Here is a 10,607-nt window from a genome sequence, read left to right as displayed (position 1 = left end):
AATCTTTAAATGTAGTTTTCAGTTTGGGAGTTGCAGATATATACCTAGTAAGATATTTGCCTTTACTGACATATGTGCCACTTCACAGATAATTTAATCCACTAATAGCTAGCAAAGCTGTTTGTGAGGCACTCAAGCACAACCCCAACAAAAACTTCTGAAGCCCTGAGATCTCCACCATTTCCTGGTTCCATTCAGGTCATACGTAACTGTGAGCAAGGCTGTCCCCTCCCAGTGTCTTGGCTCTTCTGCTTCTAGTCCAAAACAGCACCTGGAAATACAGAGGCAAATTAAATGAGAACTGTTGAAAAAGTATGTTTATTTGACCCTGAAAGTTTGGCTTGCATTCAAATGAAGGTTTGGGTCAGTTCTGAACTGATGGTTATGCTCATTCCTACACAGGAAAAAGGGCAAGATAACAGGATCATTGAACACAGTAGTTTCCCAGTTTTGCCTAATTACAGGAACACCTGTGCTAAATAACTTTCTGCTGACCTATTTGCAGAGTGTTTAATAGTCCTTAAATTCCTAATTTCTTAGCTGCAACGGGTGGGTGACATTTGCACATTAAGTTGTGTAAGATATATAAAGACAAACTAGTTGAAAGACTTATTTACCTATCTCATACCCGACCTGAAACTTCTGGCAAGGTGCTTACTCAGATATCTCCAATAGCTCTACTAATTAATGACTATTATTGAATGTTCTGGATCACTGTGCTTGAGAGTGTACTGTTCCCTTTTTGTTTCTGCTAGGAGAGCTTGTTACTCGGGGGCGGGGGGGGGGGGGGGGGGAAATGGTGGCTCATCTTATTAGCACAGAGAAGCCATTTACACACGCAGGCTGCGTCGCTGCAGGCTTGTCGGCTATCGCATGAATGTTCTTTTCCTTTAACTCATGGAACCCTTTTTCAGGTAAAGCTGTACGTATACATTTCTTTTGTTGCTAGTGGAAGTGGACAGTCATTATTTCATTTTATTCTCCAGCTTCCAAGAATTTAAAATTCATAAAATGTAATATAAAATTGCTTTTTCTTTAAATTCTCCAGGCCTGAAAAATTAGAAAACATTAAAAAAATGTATTGGTCGACCTTGAATAGTTACAAAAGATAAAATGTTAAAAGCATTGTTATCTTCCCATGATTTCTTGTAACATCTGTGAAATTCCTTTGATGTAAAATACCACACTGGGCATGGGTGGGGGAGACAGAAAGGGACTAATTGTTCAGAGGATAATGTATTCTTTCTTTCCTTCCCATTTGCCAAGCTCTAGATGAAAGAGCTACTGCTGGAGAAAAAGATGCGGTTTTATCTGCCTGTCTTAGCACCAGTGAGTCCATGAGTTAGTAAAGGATATTGAATTGCAGCTGGGATTGAAGTGCTTTTAAAATCTATGAATGAATCTGAGATCCACAAGTAAAAGACACTTCAGAAGTAAAAAACAAATATATAACATTGGATGGATTCTCTATTACCTGATGTCTTTAAATCCAGATGTCTCTTCAAAAGATAGGCTGTAGTTCAAACTGAAGTTAGGGGATGAAGGAAGAAATTCCTGGGTGAGGTTCTATAGCCTGTGTTATACAGGAGGTCAGACTAAATTATTAGGAAGATCCCTTCTGGCCTTAAAATCTATGCCTTGTCCTTATCGGCCACCTTTTTTCCAGTCTGTTCCTGGAAATTGCACTCTCCCTGATTGGTTCTAGATACATCTGCTTACCTTTGTGAATCAAGTTTCACCTCTCCAAATCCATTCCTGCCCATAAACTCTGTCAGCATTTTCCTTAGCTGCTGGGCCCTGAAGCCTTATCTGTTTCATTGATCCTCTGAATCTGGTGTCTGGATCCCTGGACCAAAAGGATGTCCCCGAATAAAAGATGTTAGAGATCCAAATTCAGAGGAGGCTGTAAAAGTGAATTTTAGGCTCTATCTACACTAGAAATACAGCCACAACAGAGAATCTGGCTTCCAATTTGTTGTCCTCTAACCAGGTCACAAACATGGCTCTACTTTGTGAGGTAGACTGGAGTCTAGTCAAGTTTTATAAAGAAGCTGAAACTTTGATATGATCTTCTGCCTATGGAACACATGTTAGGTACAATCTTCACTAAAGGTTGGAAGAATGTTTGTGATATTAGGGGACAATAAAAATTTAAGATTCTTTGACACAGTGATACAATATTTATAATGTAGACAGAGCCTTTGGGAGTCCAAATTTTTTTCATTTACCTCTTCCTCAAGCCATATCAACCTGTACTCAATTTATACTCCCTTAGGGCTCGGCTACACTTGCAAGTTAGAGCGCATTAAAGGAGCCCCAGGCGCACTAGCTCACTACCTGTCCACACTGGCAAGGCATGTAGAGCACTCCTGATACTCCACCTCGGTGAGTGGAAAAACGTTTAATGCACCCCTACTGGAGCGTCACGGCACCAGTGTGGACACCCTGGTCTGTTACTGTGCTCTGATCGTCCTCCAGAGGTGTCCCACAATGCCTGTTCTAGCCTGGTTATCACTTTCAACTCTACTGCCCTGCCCTCAGGTGACCAACTGTCAGACCCGCCCTTTAAATTCTCTGGGAATTTGAAAATCCCCTTCCTGTTTGCTCAGCCCGGTGTGGAGTGCTCTCAGAGAATCTTTCCAGGTGACCATGCCTCCAAGCGCCAGGCAATCCCCAGTATGGAGCAATGGCGAGGTGCTGGACCTCCTCAGTGTTTAGAGGGAGGAAGCTGTCCAGTCCCAGCTGTGCTCCAGCTGTAGGAATTACGACACCTTCAGGCAGATATCAAGGGACATGATGGAAAGGGGCCATGACCGGGATGCACTGCAGTGCAGGATTAAAGTGAAGGAGCTGCGGAATGCCTTCTGCAAAGCCCACGAGGCAAACTGCCGCTCTGGCGCTGCCCCTGCAACCTGCCGTTTCTACAAAGAGCTGGACGCAATACTTGGGGGTGACCCCACCTCCATCCCGAGGACCACCATGGACACTTCAGAGCCCAGTGCAACAAGGCAGGAGGAGGAGGAGGAGGAGAAGCAAAGCGGGAGCGAGGGCGCTGAGGCAGAGGAAGACACCCCAGAATCCCTAGATGCATGCAGCCAGGAGCTGTTCTCAACCCAGGAGGAAGGTAGCCAGAAGCTGCACCTGGTGCTTGGGGAAGGACAAACACCAGAGGAGGTTCCCGGTAAGTGGCTTTTATTTTGGGAAGGAAGTTATTTGGAGCGGGCTCTTGGGGCGAGGAGGGTTAGGGCTGCATGCATGCCTAGATGTGGAATAAGGGGTTGATGTGCTCTCTCACATTGCGGTAATTGGCCTCAGTGATCTCTTCAAAGGTCTCATCCAGAACTTGGGCAATGCACTTGCTCAGGTTTCTCAGGAGAGCCACTGTGGTCCTTGTCCCAGTAAGGCTAACTTGTCCGAGTCACTATTCCGTGAGGGGCAGGGGGACCATTGCTGCACACAGGCAAGGTGCATATGGGCCAGGGCGGAAGCCACATTGCAGTAGAAGACCCTCCCTTGCTTCCCAGGTCACCATCAGAAGCGAGAGATCTTCAAGGACGAACTGTGGAAAATGTGGGGACAGTGTTCAGTATAGGGGCCCCCTGCCGCTGTTCGCTTCCCAAAGACACAGAAACCCAGAGGACCGTACAGCCGTGAAACAATCAATCAGTCCCTCTCACCCCTGTGCTTATTCACCATTTTGGGGATCCCATGGGTTAGGTGCGCTCACTTTGGGACAGGAAAATTATGCTATTGTGTAGACTGTGCTTGCCCTTAAGAATGGGGGAATCATTGCTCTCTCTGGTGTGAACAAAGCTGCCTCTGTTAAGTGTTTCATTTTGACTTTACAGATGCAACCTTGAGATCTCAGCCATCCATGTTATCACCAGCCAAAAGACTCCAAAAAATGAGAAACAGGCCACATAGAAGCAAGGAAGACATGTTGCATGAAGTAATGCAGCATTCAAGTAATGAAAATCAAAAAGTGCAGGAGTGGTGGGATAGTGAAAGGATCCACCAGCAGAATGAGGAGCGCTGGCACAAAAGTGCGGTGCTCCGGCAGCAAAGCACGGATTGGCTGAGAAGTATAATGGAGCACCAAGTGGACTCAATCCAGGTGCTTGTAGCCATGCAGGTGGAGCACTACCGTGCCCTCTCCACCCTGCAGCCTTTGTCCCAAAACTCTTTCCCTTGTGCCCCCATGTCTCCTCCAACCCACTTTCCCCAACATCTGGGTTCTTACCACCACCAGCTGCCTCCAACACCTGTAGCTTCACCACCCAGCCCTGAAAACTACAACCCTTACCCACTGCACTCAACCCCCATCACCATCCTGAAGTGCAGCACTCATTGCACAGCACTCCAGACAGGAAGGCTGAATATGATAACAGGACATATGCAAATCTGCGATGGTACCATTCCCCACCCCACCCCCTTGCCCTTTCTCTTTCCCAAGCAGTTGTGTTTCTTTTCAGTAAATGAATTTTCTTTTCAATAAATGGATTTTTTGGCTTTGAAAACATTCTTTATTATTGCATAAAGTAAAAGATACCTTAGCCCAGGAAAGAAACAGGCACTGCAAGTCAGCATAGCAAACAGATTCCTAATAACATTGGAACCACTGTACTTCACTCCCGTGCAGGGCACCAGACATTACTGGTGGCTTTCAGTCTCAAATTGCTCCCTCAAGGCATCCCTAATCCTTGCAGCCCCGTGCTGGGCCCCTCTAATAGCCCTGCTCTCTGGCTGTTCAAATTCAGCCTCCAGGTGTTGAACCTCTGAATTCCATGCCTGCGTGAATCGTTCACCCTTCCCTTCACAAATGTTATGGAGGGTACAGCACACGGATAGAACCGCGGAGATGGTATCATTGGCCAGGTCCAGCTTCCCATACAGAGAGTGCCAGCGGCCCTTTAAACAGCCAAAAGCACACTCCACAAGCATTCTGCACTGGCTCAGCCTGTTGTTGAACCGCTCCTTGCTGCTGTCAAGGCTCCCTGTGTAGGGTTTCATGAGCCATGATATTAAAGGGTAAGCAGGGTCTTCAAGCATCACAATGGGCATTTCGACTTCCCCTACGGCGATCTTCTGGTCTGGGGAAAAAGTCCCAGCTTGCAGTTTCCTGAACAGGCCAGTGTTCTGAAAGATGCATGTGTCATGCACCTTTCCGGGCCAGCCTGCGTTAATGTCAATGAAACACCCACGCTGATCCACAAGCACCTGGAGAACCATAGAGAAATACCCTTTCTGATTAATGTATTTGGAGGCTAGGTGGGCTGGTGCCAGAATTGGAATAGCTGTGCCATCTATCGCCCCTCTGCAGTTAGGAAAACCCATTTGTGCAAAGCCATCCACAATGTCAGGCACGTTACCCAGAGTCACGATTCTTCTGAGCAGGATGTGATTAATGGCTCTGCAAACTTGCATCAACACGATTCCAATGGTCAACTTTCCCACTCCAAACTGGTTAGCAACTGATTGGTAGCTGTCTGGAGTTGCCAGCTTCCAGATTGCAATAGCCACCCACTTCTCCACCATCAGGGCAGCTCTCAATCTCGTGTCCTTGCGCCGCAGGGTGCGGGCGAGCTCCTCACACAGTCCCATGAAAGTGGCTTTTCTCATCTGAAAGTTCTGCAGCCACTGCTCGTCATCCCAGACTTGCATGACGATGTGATTCCACCACTCAGTGCTTGTTTCCTGCGCCCAAAAGCGGCGTTCCACGGTGGTGAGCATGTCTGTGAATACCACAAGCAATCTCGGGTCATATGCATTACTCGACTCGATATCGTCGGAGCCCTCACTGTCACTTTGGATCATAAGGAATAACTTGACTGCCAAATGTGACATGCTGGCGAGTCTCGTCAGCATACTCCTCAGCAGTTCGGGCTCCCTCCCCGCAGACGAAAAGGGAAGACAGAATGTGCAGTACAAAAAATGTTGAAAGACGGTGCCAAATGTGGACGGAAGCACAGGGATTGCTGGGATGCAAACTGATGCATCACGGGGCGTTGGGACAAGACCCAGAATGTCCTGCACCCCCTGCCCCCTTCCCACAAGCCACAGCGCCAGAATGGGAAGAGGTGCTCTGTGGATTAGCTGCCCATAATGTACCACTCCCAATGCCGCTGCAAGTGTCGCAAATGTGGCCACGCCAGTGCGCTTGCAGCTGTCAGTGTGGACAGACTGCAGCACTTTCCTACTGCGCTCTCCGAAGGCAGATTTAACTCAAAGCATTCTACATCTGCAAGCATAGCCATGCCCTTAGATACAGTGAACCAAATTCAGAGTTAAGGATTGTAAGTGTAACCCTTCTGCCACATGAAGTCAGGAGCAACAAGAGCAGGGTTCAATGTCCTGGGCTTTGTCTTGACAACCTAAAATAGAACTAGCTCAAGCCCCCACCCACCCAGTAATCTGGGAAAACTAACCACCACCTCTAAGAAGCAATACTTCCCCGCCCACAAGCACGGAGTCTGTGTATAATAAAATATGACACTTAAAAGGGAACCCAACATTAGTTTGGGAAAACACCACAATCACCATTCAAAAGCATGTGACCATAGGTAAATGCCCACCCACGGTGAATTGGGTAGTGTCCTCTGCCTCAGTTTCTCACCTTGAGGTGTGAAAGTCCAACAAATGAAGGTCCCTTAACACACCACTCCCCTCTCCCTCTGCCACACCCCAATCACAGTTGGCTGTTCTTGATTAGCAAGGACCCAGAGTTCAGAGGTGTGTTCACAGGGGTCCACTTCCCTCCCCGGGGGGTTACTGAGCAATGCCTCTGCTGCTGCCTTTGCAACTGGCTCAGAGGTGCTACTGCTGGCTCTCTGCCACTGCTCTCTGCAATGTCACTGTCTGAGGTTCCACCACTTAACCTAGCTCTCAGTGCGTGCTGCTGGGTACAGTGTCTGTGTTGTCTTTCACTGCTATACTATCCCTGCACAAGGTCTAAGGCTTAACACCTAGACCTGCTCAGCTGGGATGTCAGATCCAGAAATCACCAACCAGAAACAAGAACTCTTCAGCTGAGTCTAATCAGCTGTCCTGAAAATACTGGAGAAGAGCAGGTGAAATGGTGTCTAGGACTCCTTACGCAGAGCCCCCACACTACAAGGTAAAAAACCCCAACTATTCCCCCCCCGCCCCCACACACACTGCATTTGGCATCACTAAGCCCTGCAACTGAAGTTCAGTTTAGGGTGACCCCCTCAATCAGTGCATGCCAAGCACAGTTCTGCCGCCCTTTATTTGTACAATAAGGATAACAACATTTCACTACCCCTGCATTCAAATACTAGAGAGTGATCTGTAACCCAAAACCAGCCCAAAATTGATCATTTTGGCAAAGCAGTTCCATCTGCTGTGCAATAGGTGGAGTAGGCCTGTCTATGCAAACACTGTCTGCTCCTGAAGTCTTTTCCCCCAGTTCATCACTAGCTGTTAGGGGAGAGCTCATGCAGACCCTGTTTACACAAGTTACACACTGGCAAGTGAGTATGAATTTGTGGCAGCCTAAATTGATGTAATTTATACAGTGAGTGATCTCAGAGAAGGTGTAAATTACACCAGTTTAAGCTCAGTTGGATACATTGATGCTCACTAGTCTTGTCTGATTTGGCCCACAGTTTTTAAAACAGCAGTCTGATGCGTGGGGAAAAACATGCAAATTACACTTTAAGAATAGGCTAATTTCTCCAAGTATGAGAAGCGCTAAACTATCCAGTATTAAACATTTTGTATTTTGCTCTAGAGTAAGTGGTGCTAGTTATTCTGAAAACACACATATGTTCTCCGCAGGGTTCCGTGAATTATTTGCCAGAGATTCAAACTCTGGCAAACAAGCCTCTAGGGTCACAGAAAACATGTGGACATACCTATTTGTTTGCCGGTTAAGCTCACATTCAGTTTGCTTTTCTCTCTCTCACAGAGAATTTATCTGATCATTTTAGCCAGGTGTAGCAGAGAGGCTGCTGACATCTGCACTAAGCAGTCTGGTCTGGTCCTGCTCTGAAGCAGTCAGTTAAAATTGGTGTGAAGGAGAAGCAGGCACTTTGGAAAAAGCTCTGGAAGAGGTGGGATTTGTTTCCCCCTGTGAAGCGTTTCTTTGAACTGAGGCTGAAAAGGGACAAAAAAAGTGAGACTCTGGATGGAGAGGGGTGGCAAGGCAGGAGGAAAACTGTTTTTATTTCAAACATCTGTATTAATGTTGGCTCAAAGCTGGGAGGAGGAAGGCAGGCATAGAAAATCTGGTTTGTTTAAAACATATTTATTAGGAGCCTGGGTGGGGGGTCAGATGATATGCTCAGTTTAGCTGGTAAATTGGAAATACTCTGCAATTTAGCAATCCCTTAAAATCTTTCATACTGTACTTGAATTTAGAGTTTTTAAATGCAATCTGAGAAACAGAAAAGTCCTAAATCCAAAAGAAGGAATAACAAAAAAAAAAAAAAAACTTCTAAGGGCAAGACCTGTATGTTAGTTCTGTAGACAGTACACCTGGCAAGAGAGGAAAATGTCTAAACTTGGAACCTTTACAGAGTGCTCAGGGTCTTAATGAGGAGGGGAGCGAAAGTGTGAAGAAAGCTGTGATGGGACCCTCGAAAGGAGAAGAGTACCTTTTCCTCTTCGGCTAGGTGCTACTCACTTGAAGCCATATAAATGCCTTGCTTCAGGTATTGATGCACATTTCAGATTTCCACTTTATGGATGTGTCTACAACAGCAGCAGACATTTTGGATTTGAAGGCACAAAGCTGCACTAGGAGCAGCATTGAGGCACACCTACCCATCAGTAAATCTCAGAGCCATATGCAGGCACAATACTTCAATCCTCTGGGGATCGTGGAGAGAATGAGACCATGACACTTACCTATTCTGTCCATTAGATCCAAATCTAGAAGGGAGAAATTGTACTGCATGGAGATATATTTGCCCATGCCTAGTTACAGCCTAGGTTTTCAGATTTCTTTTCTTAATAGTACCTTCAAATAGTATTTTGTATGTGAACAATTCAGCTACACTGCAGGATGATTCATCTCTGCTTAGGTGAGTCACACCAGTATAATCCCTGAAGATCACGATAGGTCTTTCTCCTCCTTCCCCCCACCCCGCTTCCCTTTTTTCCTCAAATGAGCTGCTTTTATTCTTTTTTATGAGGTCTCCTGGAAACATTCAGTACATCCAACATTGCTCTATAATGGGTTATAGCAAGGGTCTGATTGTGCCTGCATGTCACGTAAACTAAAGAAAATAAGTAAGGTTCTTTATAACTCCATAATTCTGGTTGATTAAGCTGTCATATGTTTTGTATTTGTTCTCTGAAAGGCCCCACTTGTAAAGTCATGCATTAAGGAGGCATAAAGTGCTCTTTTCTAGAGATCCATTCTATAGGCTAAATTCTGCCTCAAATGCTTGTCTGATTTCTATTGACTTGAATGGGAACTGTGCATAAGTATCTTGGGGCAGATTTCACCCTGTGGCAGAATGTAGCTTGTTATGTTTCAGTATTCTGAAATTGTTTCTCATGTGTTATCCCACTTTCTTTCCACTTCCAAACAATCTTCATATTTCTCGCAACAGTAGGGAGCAGCCAAACAAAATTGCTTTGCTACCCAGTTCTCACCTTGGGTATGTTTTAAGAATCTCTATCTTATGTAGACTGCTTATCCCTGAAGTTGTGGCTCTGGAGAAGAGGCATAATAGAGGATTTTAATGTATTATTTTCAAATTAATCTGTTTCTCCTTCGCACTCTTCCTTCCCTAGTTTCCTTTGGTGAGAAGAATGGGAATCCCACATGAAATGGTCCTACTCCATGAAATTCCCAGAGACAAATGTAGGAATAAGATATACAATCTTGAATGGGGTTGGTGGCTTCAGTATAGTCCCCCGTTGGGAGTTTCTCTCACTTAAAACACCACCAACATTTGATATCCTTACTGATCTCCTCAACAAAGAAGCTGAATATTGAATGGACTTGAAGAATGAATTGTCCATTCAGCCCTAGAGCTGGCCCCTCCAGGGGAGGACAGAGGTGCATGAGTGAGGCAGTCTAGGGGTCTTTGCCCTGCCCCAACCTGTGTTGTACCTGTTTGATGGGTAAAGGATTCAAGTCACCAGACAGTCCATCTATCAGTTTTCCTGAGCATGAAGAGTAGAATTTTCAGAAGTGTCCAAGTGACTTGGGAGCACAAGTCACATTGACTTTCAATGGAACTTGTGCTTAGAAGAATAATGTCAATGGGACTTGTGCTCAAGCCACTTAGGCATTTTTGAAAATCTCACACTAAAATCAGATATACTATACTCCCATTTATCTGAAACCCTATTATCCAAACATCCACATTACCTCTCCCCACCCATTAGGTTCAAGTTGCAGAGGGCATGTATCTCATTGGGAGGTGGAGTGGGGCAAAGAAGGGGTTTGGATAATGTAGAGGTTTGAATACTGGAGCAGAGACCCCCCTCCCCAAAACCCCAGCCAGGATTGTGTGGAGGAGGCCACCCTGCTGCTGAATAGCTCCTGCAATGTTGTTGCAAACAGCCTTCTACAGCCCTGCTGTCATGGGAGTGTGTGGGCTGTGACAGCGAAGCTGCAGAAGACTTCCTTC

The 10,607-nt window shown here is 45.9% G+C and overlaps 1 long non-coding RNA gene across 1 annotated transcript; it reads left to right on the top strand.

Annotated features, from left to right (window-relative positions):
- The first annotated feature begins 3,144 nt into the window (after positions 1–3,144).
- Positions 3,145–3,970, top strand: LOC122465560. Its single transcript, XR_006290490.1, has 2 exons — positions 3,145–3,181; positions 3,849–3,970. It is a non-coding gene; the product is annotated as an uncharacterized LOC122465560 (long non-coding RNA).
- The last annotated feature ends 6,637 nt before the right edge of the window (positions 3,971–10,607 follow it).

This window comes from Chelonia mydas, chromosome 4 (assembly GCF_015237465.2).
Source record: "Chelonia mydas isolate rCheMyd1 chromosome 4, rCheMyd1.pri.v2, whole genome shotgun sequence".
Classification (NCBI taxonomy): Eukaryota; Metazoa; Chordata; order Testudines; family Cheloniidae; genus Chelonia; species Chelonia mydas.
Note: the sequence above shows the minus strand (reverse complement) of the source record. Positions and strands in the feature narration are given on the sequence as shown.